Source organism: Pongo pygmaeus, chromosome 6, assembly GCF_028885625.2.
Source record: "Pongo pygmaeus isolate AG05252 chromosome 6, NHGRI_mPonPyg2-v2.0_pri, whole genome shotgun sequence".
Lineage (NCBI taxonomy): Eukaryota > Metazoa > Chordata > Mammalia > Primates > Hominidae > Pongo > Pongo pygmaeus.
Window position 1 is genome coordinate 50647937 of NC_072379.2, and position 18395 is coordinate 50666331.

Below are 18395 nucleotides of genomic sequence, written 5' to 3' on the forward strand. Positions count from 1 at the left end.
GCGCCTGTAGTCCCAGTTATTCAGGAGGCTGAGGCAGGAGAATGGTGTGAACCCGGGAGGCGGAGCTTGCAGCGAACCGAGATCGCGCCACTGCCCTCCAGCCTGGGCGACAGAGAGAGACTCCATCTAAAAAAAAAAAAAAATCAGCCGGGCATGGTGGCGCATGCCTGTAATCCCAGATACTCCTGAGGCAGGAGAATCACTTGAACAGGGGAGGCGGAGGCTATGGTGGCTGAGATTGTGCCATTGCACTCCACCCTGGGCAATAAGAGCGAAACTCTGTTTGAAAAAAAAAAAAAAGTTTTAAAAAAGCAGTTTCAGAAATGAAAACAGAAACATCATAACATTCATGACCATAGCTTTCTTGATTGCTATGGTGTCAAAGTGTCTGATACTTCTTGGAGTCAAATACTTGTTAAATCAATGAACAAAGTTTACAAAAGTTTCAAATTACCACTGCAGGAATATTTCAAATATATTTTATAAAGCATAGCAAAACTGGTGGAAAATGGTTTTGATTTTCCTAAAACAGTCAATCAGAGCCAAAGATTTTCAGGGCCCCATCCCAGGCCTATCGTTTATCAAAGTGTGAAACCCTATGAGAATCTGTATTCTTTGAAAAACACCATGACATTCATTTTATTTGAAATCTTATATAATAAAGAAGTTATGGGGATGGTAAGACTTTAGAAAGTTACCCAGAAAAAACACTTTAAATGAGTCAACTGTATACATATACCAATAAAGCTGTTAAAAACAAAAACAAAAACAAAAAAAACTAATTCATGGCTATTAGAAATCTTATCAGTGGTTACCTGGGGCAGTAGAAGGAGAACTCCAACAGGGCACAAGAAACTCTGAGAAGGTCGAAGTATTCTCTATCTTGATTAGAATAAAGGCTACAAGATGTGTGTATGCACATCAGCAATTCATTGAACTAAATACTTAAAATACATGTATTTTATTCTATGAAAACACACAATAATGAAGTTACTTGATAAGGTGGAAAGCATTCAGAAATGTAGACTCCTGGGTCCCTCTCCCAGAGATTACTAATCAGTGGGTCTTGTAGTGGGAACCAGTTAATCTTCATTTTTAACTCTAGGCCACGGTTGACCCTTCAACCATACTTTGGAAAATACTGACCTAGCATAATGTTCTATGTCCAGTAATTACTGATCATGCTTTGCAAAAATATATAAATTAATGATAAACTTTTAATACAAAAAAACCTAGGTAATTTTGATTCCTAAGTTTAGGAAATACTAAGAATCTTAAGTGATAGGAGTTCCAGGAAGAAGTAAAAAGTAAGACAGTTAAGGAGGCTTGTTCCTTCTTCCCCGTCTCCTACAATCCTTCAATAGCTGTCCATCACCTAGTGCAGTGGTTCTCAATCAAGGATGATTCTGCTCCCCCACGTGACATTTGGCAATGTCTGTAGACATCTTTTTCATTTAACAACCGGAGAGAGCATGTGCTGCTGGCATCTTAGCACGATGACAGCAGGGATGCTGGTAAATACTGTACAATGCACAAGACAGCCCTCCCCTCCCTCAAATAATTACAAAACCTCAAATGAGAAACTCTGACCTGGAGCCTCACCTCCAATAAAGCTACCAGAAGTAGTCAGTTGTGTCCCAGAGTTAAACAAAACAACAGAATTAAGATGTTACAACTTCAGGAAAGTCCATTTTTACTTCCAGATCAGTGGGGAAGGAGGAAGAATATCATCTTTATATTTCACATAAAGCAAACAAACCTTGAATAAAATGCAAATGACACATGAATACCTAAGACTTAGAAAACTTCAAAATAATGTAAGCAGGAGCAGCTTCAGGCTATCCCCCCAAACACAGGGGATACTTATGAATTCTCAGCTTTCAAAGTATAATATTTTTAAAGTTAACACTGGCCTAAAATATAATACTGTACATAAACTTTAGCATGACAGTCTGTTGCTGCAGCACAGTTTAACCTAGTGCTATGCAAAGTGTGGTCTGTGGACCAGTGAGCCAGTCTGTGAATTATCAGTTTATGTCAGAGAAACACAAATTGAGAGCACAAAAACGGAAATTTTAATAGCAGAATAATTTTATGTCTATTGAAACTAATAATAAAAAATTGGGGCTTATAGTTTCTTTCTTATTCCATTTCCACTTTTTTTATTTGCAGTATAGTCATGCAGTATGTCCAATGTTTTGGTCAACAATGGAAAACATTTATGACAGTGGTCCCATAAGATTACAAAGGAGCTAAAAAAATTCATATCACCTGTGATGTCACAGCAGTCATAAGTTCATAGTACAGCACATCATCTTTTCTATGCTTAGAAGCACAAACACTTGGCCGGGCGTGATGGCTCACATCTATAATCCCAGCACTTTGGGAGGCCGAGGTGGGAGAATCACTTGAGGTCAGGAGTTCCAGACCAGCCTGGCCAACATGGTGAAACCCCGTCTCTACTAAAAATGCAAAAATTAGCTGGGCGTGGTGGCGAGTGCCTGTAACCCCAGCTACTTGGGAGGCTGAGGCAGGCAAGCACCTGTAATCCCAGCTACTCAGGAGGCTGAGACAGGAGAACTGCTTGAACCCAGGAGGCAGAGGTTGCGGTGAGCCAAGATCGCACCATTGCACTCCAGCATGGGCGGCATGAGCGAAATTACGTCTCAAAAAAAAAAAAAAAAGCACTTACTATGTGTCATAATTGTTTACAGCAGTCAGTACAATAACAAGCTGTACAAGCTCACAGCCTAGAAGCAATAGGATATAGCCCAGGTGTATAGCAGGCTCTACCATCTCGGTTTGTGTAGGTATACTCTGATTTCTCAATGTACCGTATTGTTAACAACGCCTATCTGTAGTTTTTAAAATCACAATCTAACCTACTCTGACTGATGTATCTAGTGAGTAGCAAAGCCAAGATTTGCATCCACATCTAACATCAAAGCCCATGTTCTAAATCATTATTAAGATTTTGAACTCAAACCCCAATGTGTAATCCCTACATCTGGATAGCTGGACTGCACCAAGTTTAAGTCACAAGGATTTAGTGTGTCTGGCCTATGCCTTCAACACTTAATGCCAGCCAAGCAGCCTCTTTGGCCCCTCTTCCCCAAGCCCATGCTCAAAGCTTAGTCTCCAGATCTCTGATGATGCAAAAGGACACAGGAGGACAAAAACAAAGAAAAGATTCATCCTCAAGGCCTAAAGCAGAGTCACCGAATGCTACTCTTTCCTTTTGGAAGCCACCCTGGTTTCTGGCTATGGGGGATAACATCCTCTCAAATAGGAGTAGGCCTCAGATCTCCCTAACCATGCTAGCTACATGGAGTACAGGATAAATGAATCCAAAATAAGAAAAAGCCACACGGACTTAACAGTCTTTAATTTTAAAGTCTTCCTTCCTCACACCAAGACCTCCAACCCCTAACATAAGGTTCGAAGACCTTAGATTTGACTCATCCATACTGTACATTTTGACCACAATCCTTAAAAAAAAATTACTTCCCCACCCAGTACACAATACCTGAAAGAAAATTTAATCTCCCTCAAAATATTAAGTGCAATGTCCACTAATGGGTCACAACCTGCAGTCTTCAAAACACTGCTGTAGAGGTCAATGGTCTACATTTAACAGTATGCTCTCATATAGCGAACTAAACCCATAATCAAACTACCTTAAAATTCTACTCCTTAAAAACATAATTTTTCTTCAGTTTCTATTATATAATAAAGTTTGTCTTTACAGTCCAAACTTAGTACAGAAAAAGAAGTATACAAAAAGTTTTGTCTCAAAACTTAGTAAAAGACATAAATCATTAGTTTAAAATGTTCAACTTATAATCAAAAATTGAAGATAGATTAAGTCAAAATGTGAAACACATTTCTCAGCAGGCAATTTAGTCAGGTAGGAATTCTCCATCGGCAATTCCCAGAATACAGTCTACAATATGTATACCATCAAATTATAATAAGTCTGAAACTAATCTGCTCTACCACTATCCTTATTCTGACTGGTCCCCTCATCTGATCACTCTCCATTACTGAGACCTTAGAAGCCATAGATGTAACTCTTCTTCCTCCCTCTTCTCCCCCAAGCTTTGTTGTTGTTGTTGTCCTAGCATATTCCTCTAAATTCTCCTAGGTTCTGTAAGGATTCCTAACTTGCCTCAGACTTGTTCAGAAGTTCTGGCATAGATTTACTTAAAATTACTTCTATGGGAAAATGTGCAAATCTGAACAACCAATTTTATCACAAACTTCTGAAATACAATCTTTTAACACTACCTTTCATGTATTATGTATGCATCAAATATCTCCAAACCAAAGTCTGCAACAAAAATTGTTAAGCTACATTAGAAAAAGATAATATCCTTTCTTTTTAAAGGATAAGAACTAATTAAAATCAACTTAACAAAATTTCTGTTATTTGTTGTGAATTTGAATTCTGTAAGCCTAAGATGTGGTAAAATATGTATTTTTAATAACTGTATTATGAAGACCTGGTTCCATCATGTTGTCCCATCACAGAATAAGACAATGCTACCATGCAAATCACCTATGTAGCTTCCACATTTATTTCATAGCTTCACTCAACTCTTATCTCCTTTGGTCCCACCCACTGAACAGCTGAATGAGATGAAAGATTGTTTACTGCTCTCCCGCCACCACCGTACCCGCCCCCATCACCACCCAACCACCCCTTACTCATTCCCTTGCAGTCTGAATAAATAAAGAATCCAAGCAGCAGTAACTGACTTGGTCATTGTTTATATCCCCCCTTCAGTCTATCAGGATTCCATAAATTTCATCCCTACCTGTACACTTTAAGTCTAAAATACTCTCCTCCCCGAGTTTGCACATAAACTGTAGGGGGAAAAACTGACTATGCTCATCACCTGCATGTGCATAAATATGTAAAACAGGTTAAATGCTTAGGGATTTAGATTATCTGTTCATTTACATTCTCAGGGGCACTAAGAAAGATATTTTTTCCTTTCATCAAAATAAAAAAGCCAGAAGAAAGAATTCTTAAAGCTGAACTATTTAGCAATAAACTCTCAAGAAATGTAGTAAGTTATTATTTCAGTAACTAAGAAAACACCTGGATGTCACAAATTCTTTCCTAGGACTGTAAAAACCCAAATTTGAAACAGTGTACTCTTCAAAAGTAACTCAGCAAATGGAAATGTCCTAGAAAAATCTCGGTTGCTTATTTCTTACTATATACACAGCTGAAATGGAACTCAGGAGTGGAAAATGTGAATGAAATAGCCTGTCCTTTTTCCAATATGTGGGGGAGGAAAGGAAATGAAAGGGCTCGTTAAGAGAATAACTGAGAATATTGAAATATTTTCAAAAATTAATTTCCCTAAACTTCGCCACTCCACATCTCTGCTCCCTCCCTTTTCCAAGGACCCTTCCCACCCTTTCTATCTCCTCCGGGGGGCGCCCTTCCCAGGCGTTCTCTTTCCCTTACTCCTAAAAATTAAGCCCAAATACCAAATCAAACTACCGATTCTCCCTCCGTTCTCAAGACTCGCCCGCCATCCACCGGCCTTCCGGGCTGCGCCTGGAGAGTGGCAACCCCGAGAGGCGGGAGAAGGAGCGGGGAGGCGACGCGGTGACTGGAGCTGCGGCTGCAGCCGCCACCGCCGCCGCCGCCGCCGCCTCCACCGCAGCCTCAGCCTGGTGCATCCTTTTTCCTCCCTCCCCGCCGCCACCCTCCCGGGCTGGCCCACACAGCACCCTCGCCCAAGCGTTCACACTCGTCCCCACCCTCCTCGCCAGGCCCACTGCCCCACGAGGGGACTTCTGCCGAGGGGGAATGCGGCCGAAGAGAGGAGGGAGCGGGGCCGCGGACGCCGGCGGGCCCGGGAGGAGACTGAGAAAAGGCGAAGGGACGGAGAGAAGCAAGGACAGGGCTGAGACCACCACGCTCAGGCTGCTCCGGTCGCGGAGGCCGCGGCTCTCCGCCGGGGGCCGGCCCGCCGCGGCACAGGAAATGCCGCCGCCTCGGCTCTCCTCACGTTCAATTCAAACTGTCACCGCCGCCGCCTCCCCTCCCCCCGAGCCCGCCGCTGCCGCGCCCCGGGCCCGCAGTCGCCCCCACCCCGGCTCCCCTCGCCGCTGCCTTCGCCTCGCCTCAGGGCGTTCCCTAGCTCGGTCCAGCGGCCGCAGAGCTTCCCGGCATTCGGAGCCGCTGACCCCGAGTCGCGGCAGCCCGAAGCTGAGACTCACCCATGGTGCTGCTGTTGACGCTCCTCTCCTCAGCAGCAGCAGATCTCGCACTGACCGACATCCCCTCCCCCCCTCCGCGACCAGCCCCAGCGGAGCGCAGCCCGCCGATTCTCCAAAAGCGCCTACGCCGATTCCGCGGCGTAGCGGCCCGGCGTAGCTGCCTAGCTTACGCACGCTACAGCAGGCGGACTCCTCCACTGGCTCTCGCCCGACTCCCGCTCCCTCCTCCGTCCCCCGCCCCCTCAGACGAGGCTTCCGGGCCTAGCGGAGGCTGGCTTCCATCTCGCGAGATTACCGCCTCCCCAGCTCCGCCGCCTCGCTCCATTTCGACCATGACTTCACTGGCGTCAGCAACGTTTTGCTGTTCGGGTTTAGCCGCCATGTTTAAATTGGCCGGGTTTCGCACCACTGAGGTCATGGATACTCAGGCCTCTTTGCGTGTTTCTTCAACACTGCTTCTAAGGCTAACCGCGTTACATTTGTTGGAGAAAATCCTGGGAACGCTGAAAAGGACTAGTGCGTGGGGTGCGAGGGTGGGGTCTTGCCCGAATTAAAGATGGCCGTAGTCAGTTCTGCCCCGCGCAATTTCACGTCAAGTTTTGGAGCTGCGGGAGCCGCCCGGTTGGCCTCAGCGCCTCCTTACGGAATTGGCGTAAGGCAAAAAGGCGCGGCTGGAAGAACCAGACTGAGAAAGTGCCACAGGGCGGGGGCCGCATCCGCCCCTCGGCTTCTGGCTACTGACCCTACGGCTTTGTGAGTGAAAGTGAAGAGACACTTCGAGGCAGGTGTCTGTGCCCCACATTCATCCCTGTTTTTTTGGCTATCTTGACTTTCGGGGTGAAAAGTGAGGTTAGGCCCTGTTTCCCCGACCCTCCCTCGCGCCGTCACACTTTGGTGGCCTGGCACAGCCCCAGAGGTCGGCCGCTGTAGCCCCCATTGCGGACTTTGTCGCCACATTCGTATTGGCTCACCTTGTCGGTGCCCGGTTCGGTCCTCTTGGAGCTCACACTCCAGTTGAGGAAATGAATGGACACAGGAAACTACTGGGTAACAAAAGAGTAATAAAGGGCTACGATTGTGTGAGTTTCTACTGTAGCGATGAATGTCGCTGTCATTGGAACCTTCCCCAAGTGCCTTCTAGTGAAAGCCTTACTTAACTCGGAATAACCTGTGGTCTTTTGTACATTTCTTGAACGTAATGGCTCTTTTGGTTGTATTCTTCATGCACATGTGTTACTTTTCCTGTTTAACTACATGTTAAAGAAATGTGTATGTTCTTGTTTAACTGCATGTTTAAAAAAAGTATGTGTATTTCTAAGTTATGGGCACGTGCAAGAAAGTTCAGAGCAGAATAGCTTATATTAGTGAAACAATAAATGTCTACTAATAGGAGAATGGATGAATAAGTGTCATCGTTGAACAAATTGACATACAACACTAACCAAAAAATCAGTGAACTAGAGCTACCATTTTTCATATGGATAGAGTCATTAACCTAATATTGAGGAAGAAATGAAAAGACAAGTTGCAGAAAGATATACATGACATACCATAAATAAAAGTTTAATAATTATTAAAAAGTAAGATCAAACTAAAAATTGTATAAGGAAATGATAGATACCAAATTCAGAATACTAGTTGCTTCCAGAGACGAACAGAAGGGAATGTTAACAAGGAGGGTTCATTTGTATCTATAACGTTTATTTTCTACCAGAAATATCTTGAAAATGTGGCAAAACATTAAGCTAAGTAGAGGGCACATGGGTGTTCACTTGTAATTATTTCCTTTACTGTTCTATATACTTGAAATATTTCCAAGTAATTTTTTTAAGAAAAGAAACTTACAGAAGCAACTTATTTTGTATCTTGATATATGCCATTTCATGTCTACATTTTTACTGAACTGCTTATGAAGTCTGTTGCAACTTATCTGTTCAATCATTGTTTTAAGTTTCTGAAACTTAAAATGAACTTTTACTTTGGGAAATTTTGTTAAATTTCTATTTTTGAAAAAAAGCAGTGTAGCAAGGAGGGTAAATGTATATAGCCTCCGGAGTCAGACTGTCTGAGGTCAAATCCCAGCTCTCCATTTATTAGGCTTGCAACCAAGAACAAGTTACTTAAACTTTTCTGTGATCCAGTTTCCTCATCTATAAACGGAGATAATACTCATCTAACAGGATTTTGATAAGCGTTAAATAGACTAATACATGAACACGGTGCTTAGTCAATGCTTAGTAAATATTACCTAAATATAGATTATTTTAAAATATAAAATTAAAACAAATACTTTTATTAATATAACCTAATAGTCTAAAGGAAGTAAATCTTTGCCTCCCATCTCTATTGATAATATTTCTTTGAGGAAGATCTCTTAATGGGTATGAAAGAGGTGAGTTCTGTTATTTTGTGCTATGAAAATGGATAAATTCTTAATATAAACAATATTAAATTCCTTGTCTGAAGTTTGTTCATGTTCATCCCACACTGTGATAGCTTCACTACTTTTCATTGAAAATTACACAGAGTGGCCGGGCGCGGTGGCTCACGCCTGTAATCCCAGCACTTTGGGAGGCCGAGGCGGGCAGATCACCTGAGATCAGGAGTTCGAGACCAGCCTGGCTAACATGGTGAAACCCCGCATCTACTAAAAATACAAAAAATTTGCCGGATGTGGTGGCGGTACCTGTAATTCCAGCTACTGGGGAGACTGAGGCAGGAGAATCACTTGAACCCAGGAGGCGGAGGTTACAGTGAGCCCAGATAGCACCACTGCACTCCAGCCTGGGCAACAAGAGGCAAACTCCGTCTCAAAAAAAAAAAAAAAGTTATACGGAGTGTTACAGGCAATGAAATAATGATATTCTGAGGAACTTTCTTTGTAGGGAGGTTTCATAGCCAATGTTCTATAATGTATATATGTGTGTTATGCAAATTATACGTGGTGCACGAGGAAAGAGAATTGTATTGATTTTATGATCTCTTTATTGCACTGTTCAGTATAGTTGTTAATAAAATATAGCCTAGACTTTAACCTACTGACTCAGAAACAGGTTTAAAAAAAACTGATCTGAAATTCTGGACAGACCATATAGATGGTTTCCACCACATATTTACAGCGTCCAAACTCAAATGGGCCTTCAACTTTACCAAGCAATGCTTGTTTCCCTAGTTGGCTCTCTCTTAATTTCCACAACAGCCACTTCTGATTTTCTCCTTTTCAAACCACTCCCCTCACTTATTCTCAAATAAGAGAATAGAAAAAAATAGAAACTATCAAAGAGAAACTCAGGCTGAGCGTGATGGCTCATGCCTGTAAACCCAGAACTTTGGAAGGCCGAGGCAGGCACATCACCTGAGGTCAGGAGTTCGAGACCAGTCTGGCCAACATGGTGAAACCCTGTTTCTACTAAAAATACAAAAATTAGCCGGATGTGGTGGCGGGTGCCTGTAATCACAGCTACTAGGGAGGCTGAGGCAAGAGAATTGCTTGAACCCAGGAGGGCAGAGGTTGCAGTGAGCCAAGATCGTACCACTGCCAGCCCTGGTGACAGAGCAAGGCTCTGTCTCAGAAAAAAAAAAAAAAAAAAGAGGAACTCCAACAATTTTATGTCTCCATACTCATTCTTTCAAGTGTCACAATAGATTAGGTGTCCCCCTGTCTGAGGCACATATCTCTGCCAGTTCCCTGTATTCCATCTCTTTGTGCTCGTTCTCTAGATTCTCACTCCTCCTGCCTTTCCAGGAACTGCAGTCAATGGGTTCTTTATTCAACAAGCTTCTGGATTCTGCAACTACCACTCCACTGAAATTCTCAGCAAGGTCACCAAGAACCTCTGTGTTCAATCCAGTAGACCCTTTGTCTTATTTTCCTTGACCTCTCTGCAGCATTTGATACTAGAACCCTTGGCCTTCTGTATTCATGTGCCTTGATGTGTGAAACCACACTTTCCTAGTTTTTCTCCTAGATCTCTGTGTCTTTATTTTACCTTTCAGGACCCCCTTCTGGCTGTCAAATATCCATGAACCCCAAAGTTGTGTGCAGTTTGTTTCTATCTCACTTTTTACATTCTCCTTTACGTGGTCTCATTCACCTTCATGGCTTCAGCCGCCATATATACACTAGTAACTCCTAATGCAAATTTCTAGTCCAGTTCTCTCTTCTGACTACAGATCTACATGTCTTATTGCCTTCAAAATATCAGTCCTGGATGTTCCAAGATATCTCAAAAATCCCAAACTAAACTCTTTATTTTACCAGCTTTTATGTTTCTAATCTCTAAATGGTATCATCAGCCCACTTTTGTAAACCAGAAATATGGGTATTATACTCAGCCCATCTCTCTCTGTCAGCCATTAGAAAGCCCTATAGTTTTTCCTTCTCAACTCTAATTTTCCATTTCTCTCCGCTTCATTACTATTCTGCTTAAGCCAATATTAGCTCCTGCCTCAACTCCTTGCAGTAGCTTTTCTGGCCTGTTATACTGCAACTCATCCTTCACATTGTACCCAGAGTGACCTTTCTAAACTTTAACTATGTCAGTCCCTTGTTTAAAGTCTTAAAATTTTCCTTGAGGAAACTTTCATGACGCATTCCCTCATATCTGGCTAATCTGCTATACCTTGCTCACTCTAAATCCTAGTAAGCCCTGCTGCTCCCACTTGCTCTCCTTTTTACATTTGCATTCCTTACCTGGTTTTTCCTTTAAGTCTCAGCTTAACCACTATTTTCTCTAAAAGTCTTCCCTGATCACCAAAAACTAGGCTAGGTACCCTCTCACCTCCCATAGTATCTTGTGTTTTCTCCTATTGTAGTTCTAGTAGAGTTTTGCAAATATTTATCTCTCTTCTATTTAAGAGAGACAAGTCTAAGTCTAAACTCCTTAAAGTCACGATCTCTTGTCTTATCCACCTCTGTAGCCTCAGCACCTGGCCCAGGATATGGTATTCATTACTTTATTCGACAATTACTTCTTGAGTGATAATTGGATACTAGGCACTAGCACAGTGGTTAAAGTGTGGAATGGGGAAACCTCAAGAGGGAATCTCTTGAGATGTGCCAAGAGGTCAATGTCTTAATTACAATAATAAGACATATTTTTTACCTTTTTCGTTCCCATTCTTTAATGAGCACACAGTGTCATTTTCCAGAGACGGTGTGAAGTGTGATATTGCAACAGCTTGAATGCAAAAACAAAATAATCCAGCTATCTTCTATTAAGCTAGACATTAAAGGGTTTTGCAAAAATGTAAAGCAATGGCACTCCAAACTATTTCTTTGTTGTTGTTTTGGAAGATCTGTATCTTCCAACGTTACATAACAACATAAATAATATATTTTTTACATAACATAAAAAATATATTTTTACATAACAACGTAAAAAATATATTTTGATGAAAAATACGTAAAAATAAGTTATTTTTCATCAAAATATATTTTTTACGTTGTTATGTAACGGTTTAGTGCTATTTGATGAATTTTAATGAATTGGTTTTTTAATGAAGTAGTAATATTTTAAAACATTCTCAGTTTTAATTTTTAATACAATAAATATCAATAGTCACATAAAGAAACACTCTTTGGGGTTCTCGATAATATTTAAGAATGTAAAGGACTACTGAGACCAAAAGTTTGAGAACTGCTGCACAAGCACATATGTGAGCTCAATGTAGATGTGTTAAATAATTAGTGAATGTCAGTTTGCCGAAACTCCGGCACATAGCTGCTTAATGTTTCTTAATAAAGGTTCCTTCCAAATGCCCAGACTTCATATCTGAACAGGTAAAAATATTACCCAGATTTAATATTTGAATATGCATAAGTGAAAGTATTATTTAGGTCAATGTGTTTTGTAAACTATGGAGTGTTATGCAAATATTCTTGCTTTAGTAATTGTCTGTGATAAATATGGACCAACATTCTAGCTGGTAGTAGAACCCGGACTACTTATAATAACCTGAAGATGAGAATTTTTATAGCCAGCCATTTCACATTAATCTCATTTAATCCATATAACAATTTTATGAAATAGGTATTACACCCACTTTTTAATTGAGTAAACCAAAGTTCAAAGAAATGAAATTATTTCCCTTTAGCTCTTAACATTTTATAAGGCTCTGAGACAAGGTTCACAGAACTCATACTTTTCCAATACATGAGATCTCAGGTGAAGAGATTTGTTTCCCTATTGTCCTGAATCCTATCCTTTATTTGCTGGACGTTAGTCTGGTGAGAGGGTAAGATGATTGTTACAATTTTCAGGTACTTTTTTACCTTTGATGCAAGAAGAAGGACCAGTGAATGGTATTAGGTCTATATGAAGGTTCTATTTGAGGGCCAACTCAGAATACAACAGTAAAAATGAGACGGCACCTCTCAGAGAACAGATCTGTCCTGTTTTCTATGTTACCAAAAATTAGCAAACATGGTCAGGTTGAGTGGTGGAGGTGAAGCTTGAGACTTCAGCTGTGTATTTTATGAACCAGGTTAGGCAATCCACAATATTTTGCTATTAACAGTAACATCCAAGTATCCAAAAAGCCCTTGAGTGCTTTATATTCCTCCTTTGAAGGATACTGGAAGAGGATTGAGAAATTATGTGGAAAAGAAAGAGCCATTAACTAAAACTTTTTTCTTGTGAAAATTAAAGATATGTAACTTGTTAATAAAAGCTGAAACTAGGGCCAGGCACGGTGGCTAACGCCTGTGATCCCAGCACTTTGGGAGGCCGAGGTGGGTGGATCACGAGGTTAGGAGTTCAAGACCAGCCTGGCCAACATGGTGAAACCCTGTCTCTCCTGAAATGCAAAAATTAGCTGGGCGTGGTGGTGCACAGCTGTAATCCCGCTACTGGAGAGGCTGAGGCAGGACAGTGGCTTGAACCTAGGAGGCGGAGGTTGCAGTGAGTGGATTGTGCCACTGCACTTCCAGCCTGGGTGACAGAGCAAGACTCCGTCTCAAAAAAAAAAAAAAAAAAAAACAAGTTGAAACTAATTTAGTTTCGTATGAATTAATTTTTTTTTCAGGTCAGATTTAAAATATGAAAACTCTTGATTCAAGATATAGCCAGCCTCCGTTCTGTGGGTTCCACACCCATGGATTCAACCAACCACAGAAAATTTTTTTTAAATTGCATCTGTACTGAACACGTACAGACTTTTTCTTGTCATTATTCCTTAAACAATATAGTATAACAGCCATTTACATAGCACTTACATTGTATTAGCTATTATAAGTAATCTAGAGATGATTTGAAGTATAAGAGAGGATATGTATAGGTTATATGCAAGTACTACACCATTTCATATCAGGGAGTTGGGCATCTGAGGATTTTGTCATCCACGGGAGGTCCTGGAACCAATCCCCCTCTGATACTGAGGGACAACTATTACACAAGAGAAATATTCTACTATTCACAAAATCCTGTTTAAGTGTCGTGAAATACAAACACCAGGGAATCAAGGTAAGTATGGTTTAAATATTTTTATATTTAACTTTTGAATATTTGAAAATTATACATTCTAATGTTAAGTTCATGATTAAATAGCATAGTTATTAGAGGAAAGTTATCTTGAGGTCAAAGAATCTAAAATAATTGACAGTGTTAATGTTCTGCAAATTCAAGGGAATATTGAAATGCCCTTTTATAGATTAAGAATCTATAAGGTACAGGAAGTCAAGTGACACTTGCAAGGCTATAAAACTGATGAACAAAGTCTTTTTTTAAAAAAATAAAGTCTCATAGCTTTCTTTTTCTTTTTAAAAATCAAACTTCACCCCACAAAGGAGGAAAAGCCAAAATACATAGTAATAATAACAAAAGAAAATAAAATGAGAGAACCATGCAGCTTGAAGCCCCAGATATTTAAACAAACAGCAAAAAAGCAGAGCAAATAACTCCCATTCTTAAATTAGTCACCTCAGGAAGAGTTTTTCTTTTTCCCACCAGCCAAGGAGGGAAGGGGGAGGAAGCAGCGCAGAAATAGGGTGTTTGAATCCAGACTGCCTCAGGAGGCCGGATTTATCTCAACTTATCACTGGAGGCTCAAGGAATTTTCAAATTCCAGGGCTCTTCTGGAACCTTAGTTCTAATGCAGGTAAGAGCCTCACTTCCCTCTGAAGACTCCATATCACTGGTAATAGACTGGCAGCACGGTTGCCTCAGGGACCAAAGGAAGAGAGGAAACCATTTACCTCGGTGTTCTCTTGCCAATCAGTGCCTTGTTGTGGAGCTAGCCAATCTGATTACACAGTAGAAATACCGCTGAACACAATACTGGAGAAAAAATCCAAAGTACATCAAAGAAAATCTATTATAAGTGGAAAAGGCCATTGTTGCCAACTCCCTTTGGCATTTTCCTACCATTGACTCAGAAACTAAATGAAATAGGAAACAAGGACACATGGTTCTATGGGAAACCAGCTGCCTTCAACAGCCAGACTTAGTATATTGACTTTGGCAATAAGTGAATGCCTCCTGCACTAGAAGAGACTCCTGAATGTGAACTGAATTGAACTTTAGTAATTTTATGTAGATGAAACGTGAGGTTAGAACAAGGCTATGATTTTAGCAAGCAATAAGAACCTGCTGTCTCCAGGTTATCCTTTCTAGCGGAACTCTGATGAGTGACTGTTTCCTGAAGATGCACTTAGAGACCTCATATCCAGGAAAACAGGAAATTTGGAGAGGAAGCAAATTAGCCTGTGCCAGACTGATCCACTTGCTTTAAGCGAAGCAGTTGCATTGGATTACCATGGAGACTGACAGGTAGAGGACAAATGCTGAGTAATAGTTAAAATAGTATAGTGTGTCATTACTGCCCTCCTTCATGAGGCTCCCAACAACTCAGAGATTCTTTCCTGTACTGTATCTCTAATCATTTGATACTGATCGGATCCTATTTTTAGGGAGGTACTTAAGCATCTATTAAAAGAAAAAAAAGAGCAAATGATTTTGTTTGTGATTGTTATCCATGATGTGATCCTTTTCATGTGCAGAATCATGATTATGATTTATTTATGGTTTTTGGTTGATACCCTTTTTCTTTTATTTGCTTTTAGAAATTTGGCAGTAAGTGATAACATCTTTCCAGCCAAACACTATAAACAGATAAACAGATTTTATGAAACCAAAATAATTGTCATTTTTATTATCCAAAATGGTAGCAATGCAGCATTAAACACTGGTGTTGAACTCTGGATATTTCACTCTCAAGTTCTTATTCCCAAGACTAAATTTGTGTCCTAATAGACTCTAATATCTTAGAGTTGGAAGAAACCTTATAATTCTAAATCAGCTACCAAATTCAAGAACTTCCTCAAATATGATTTTTAATGTCATTTAAACAGCCCACAATAACAACTATTGAAACTATAAATGTTAGAGTTTGAATTTAAATGAAGCAGCTGTACTGCAGATGATATGATATTACTGCCTAACTCTATGGTTCACATATGGCATGGACATAATTCCCTTTCCCTTTCACGATTTATGACACACAAGTGAGCAAACTCATCTGAAATTTTTGTTTCTGATAAAAGTGTTCATTTAATTGTTCATTATTTCAAAATACATTTTTGCTTTGAGCTAAATGTCCATGACATGTAGATGCTATCAATGAATGCTAGACAACTAAAATGTTTTCTCTTGTAAAATCTAGCTGTTTTTGCAAATCTATGAGCAAGCATGACCATGGGTTACTTTTGCTGTGAGACTGCAGACCGTGAGGTAGACTAAATCTTAGCTCTCTAATGCAGAACCTAGCATAATACCTTGCACATAGTAGGCACTCAAATATTTATTGGAAATAATTTCATTTATTTTGGAGGGTTATATGTGGTTTAGAAAATAGAGTAGAAAAAGCAGCACCAAAAAGGGGCAAAAAAAGTAGAACTTAAGTATTGCAAATACGAAGAAATTGTTATATTATCTTCATAGTTGCTCCTTAATTTATCTCCAGCTTCCATTGCATGCACACACAAACACATTGAGAAAAAAGGAAAAACAACAGTTCCTACACAATTTCCCCCCAGATTTCAAATCTGGCAGAGACTTCTCTGTGTTTAGCATCCCCATGACAGACAAATGAAAGCCTTGGCTAACTCTGCCATTGGCCAGGTTGGGTCAAGAGAACAAATCCGTCTTTACTTTTCTTGCTTCAGCCCAGCTGCTTCTAGCCCCTCTCCCTTCTGATCAGTTCTAGATAAAAGGCAGGCCTGACTCTTAGCTTCCCAAGATAGGTACTAACCTATTAGGGAAAAGTATACACAAGCCTTCCCAGACATATGGTGGGTTTTGTTTTTTTTTTTTCAAATTTATTGTTTTGAGACAGAGTCTTGCTCTGTCACCCAGGCTGAAGTGCAGTGACGTGATCCTGGCTCAAGATTCCGCCTCCCAGGTTCAAGTGATTCTCCATCCTCAGCCTCCCGAGTAGCTGGGATTATAGGTGCCTACCACCACACCTGGCTAATTTTTGTATTTTTAGTAGAGACGGGGTTTCACCATGTTGCCCAGGATGGCCTTGAACTCCTGGTCTCAGGCAGTCCGCCCACCTTGGCCCCCCAAAGTGCTGGGATTACAGGCATGAGCCACCACACCTGGCCCCCTATGGTGCTTAATCTACCAAGGTGAACTCTGAAAAGAAAAAAAGAGAAAGAAAAGATGTTAAAAGTAAAGCCCTTTCTTCAATCACTGGCGGATACTCTCCCTCTTCCGCTCTTTTTGTCACCAATACACAACAATCTCCAGCAAAGCAATCTTTCACTTTACATGTAAAATGAATCAATAAACATAATCCATCACATAAACAGAACTAACAACAAAAACCACATGATTATCTCAATAGATGCAGAAAAGGCCTTTGACAAAATGCAGCAGCCCTTCACACTAAAAACTCTCAATAAACTAGCTATTGATGGAATGTATCTCAAAATAATAAGAGCTATTTATGACAAACCCACAGCCAATATCGTACTGAATGGGCAAAAACTGGAAGCATTCCCTTTGAAAACTGGCACAAGACAGGGATGTCCTCTCTTACCACCCCTATTCAGCATAGTGTTGGAAGTTCTGGCCAGGGCAATCAGGCAGGAGAAAGAAATAAAGGGTATTCAATTAGGAAATGAGGAAGTCAAATTATCCCTGTTTGCAGATGACATGATTGTGTGTTTAGAAAACCCCATCATCTCAGCCCAAAATCTCCTTAAGGTGATAAGCAACTTCAGCAAAGTCTCAGGATACAAAATCGATGTGCAAAAATCACAAGCATTCCTATACACCATTAACAGACAAACAGAGAGCCAAATCATGAGTGAACTCCCATTCACAATTGCTTCAAAGAGAATGAAATACCTAGGAATCCAACTTACAAGGGATGTGAAGGACCTCTTCAAGGAGAACTACAAACCACTGCTCAACAAAATAAAAGAGGACACAAACAAATGGAAGAATATTCCATGCTCGTGGATAGAAAGAATCAATACCATGAAAATGGCCATACTGCCCAAAGTAATTTATAGATTCAATGCCATCCCCATCAAGCTACCAATGAATTGGTAAAAACTACTTTAAAGTTCATATGGAACCAAAAAAAGAGCCCACATTGCCAAGACAATCCTAAGCAAAAAGAACAAAGTTGGAGGCATTATGCTACCTGACTTTGAACTATACTACAAAGCTACAATAACCAAAACAGCATGGTACTGGTACCAAAACAGAGATATAGACCAATGGAACAGAACAGAGCCCTCAGAAATAACACTACACATCTACAACCATCTGATCTTTGATAAATCTGACAAAAACAAGAAATGGGGAAAGAATTCCCTATTTAATAAATGGTGCTGGGAAAACTGGCTAGCCATATGTAGAAAGCTGAAACTGGATCCCTTCCTTACACCTTATACAAAAAATTAATTCAAGATGGATTGAAGACTTAAACTTAAGACCTGAAACCATAAAACCCCTAGAAAAAACCTAGGCAATACCATTCAGGACATAGGCATGGGCAAGAGTTTCATGACTACAACACAAAAAGCAATGGCAACAAAAGCCAAAATAGATGAATGGGATCTAATTAAACTAAAGAGCTTTTGCATGGCAAAAGAAACTACCATCAGAATGAACAGGCAACCTACAGAATGGGAGAAAATTCTT

The 18395-nt window shown here is 40.5% G+C and overlaps 1 protein-coding gene and 1 pseudogene across 1 annotated transcript in view; one reads left to right on the forward strand and one right to left on the reverse strand.

The window, feature by feature from the left end:
* The window catches only part of SEPTIN7 (septin 7), a 111670-nt gene extending 105237 nt beyond the window's left edge, over positions 1 to 6433 (reverse strand). Inside the window, exon 1 of the mRNA XM_054496663.2 lies at positions 6241 to 6433. The gene's annotated coding sequence lies outside the window, so the exon portion shown is untranslated. The remainder of the gene's footprint in view (positions 1 to 6240) is intronic.
* A 363-nt stretch (positions 6434 to 6796) lies between these two features.
* The window catches only part of LOC129041520 (glycine cleavage system H protein, mitochondrial-like), a 32772-nt pseudogene continuing 21173 nt past the window's right edge, over positions 6797 to 18395 (forward strand).